At 36.7% G+C, this 1,098-nt stretch overlaps 1 pseudogene across 1 annotated transcript; it reads right to left on the minus strand.

Annotated features, from left to right (window-relative positions):
* Positions 1–209: 209 nt before the first annotated feature.
* On the minus strand, positions 210–666 carry LOC308505970 (large ribosomal subunit protein uL24-like; annotated as a pseudogene). The gene has a single exon. The product of its transcript is annotated as a large ribosomal subunit protein uL24-like (transcript).
* Positions 667–1,098: the final 432 nt, after the last annotated feature.

The raw sequence follows: 1,098 nt of genomic DNA on the forward strand, positions 1-1,098 counted from the left end.
AATATATATATTTTTAAATTCCACATTTAAGTGATAACATACAGTATGTGTCTCTGTCTGGTTTATGGCATTTATCATAATATCCTCCAGGTTCATCTATGTTGTCACAAATGGCAGGATGGCCTTCTTCTTTATAGCTGAATAATCACATTTTCTTTTTTTTTTTTTCATTTTAACAGTTTTTAATGAAAGTTGTGTATAAGATTACTTTATTCCTGTATCTTCTCAATTGTTTCTTCCTTACATTTGCCCTTTTCCTTTCCTACTTGGCTAGATTTGGCTTTCCCTTCAAAGATCTTTTTGCACTTTGTCCAGCTTTAGTCTAGTGATAAGCATCTTGCTGGGGTGAATGCCCACATGAACTGTCGTGCCATTAGCCTTCTCCCACTGTCCTCGTTCAATGTAGATGATGTATTTCTTCCTGTAAATCTGGACTTCTTTGCCAATTTGCTGCCCTCTGTAGTGTCCTTGGACAACCTGAACTTAATCATCCTTTGGGATAGGCATGGATCGAACATTGTACTTCTGTCTCAACTCTTTGGAAAGAGGAGAAGACATAATCTTCGTGCAAATGTGGGAAGATGCACTGAAATGTCTTTTACGGTTCTTGCTCCGGTAAGAAGTCACAAAGGGGTTGAACTTCATTTTGGTCACTGGCGCTTCAGCGATGGCCCTATATCACATTTTCTTAACCTATTCATTCATAGACAGACACTTAGGTTGTTTCCATATCTTGGCTATTGTGAATAATGCTGCAACGAACATGGGAGTGCAGATATCTCTTTGGGATCCCGATTTTATTTTCTTCAGATATATACCCAGAAGTGAGACTGCTGGATCATGTCGTAATTTTAATCATAGTTTTTTAAATAATCTCCATACTGTTTTCCATATGGCTGTACCAATTTATATTTCCACAACAGTGTGAAAAAGTTCCCTTTCCTCCACATTTTCACCAACATATAGCCCTCTTATATTATAGTTTTCCCATTAATAAGAGGGGTAAAGTAGACAATTAATAAAACAAGAAGAGTGAAAGTATATGTCTTGTATATGGATGGGTCCCAGAGTAAGTGATAATCTATCATTCATGTATTC

This window comes from Rhinolophus hipposideros (genome assembly GCF_964194185.1).
Source record: "Rhinolophus hipposideros genome assembly, chromosome: 12".
NCBI classification, from domain to species: domain Eukaryota; kingdom Metazoa; phylum Chordata; class Mammalia; order Chiroptera; family Rhinolophidae; genus Rhinolophus; species Rhinolophus hipposideros.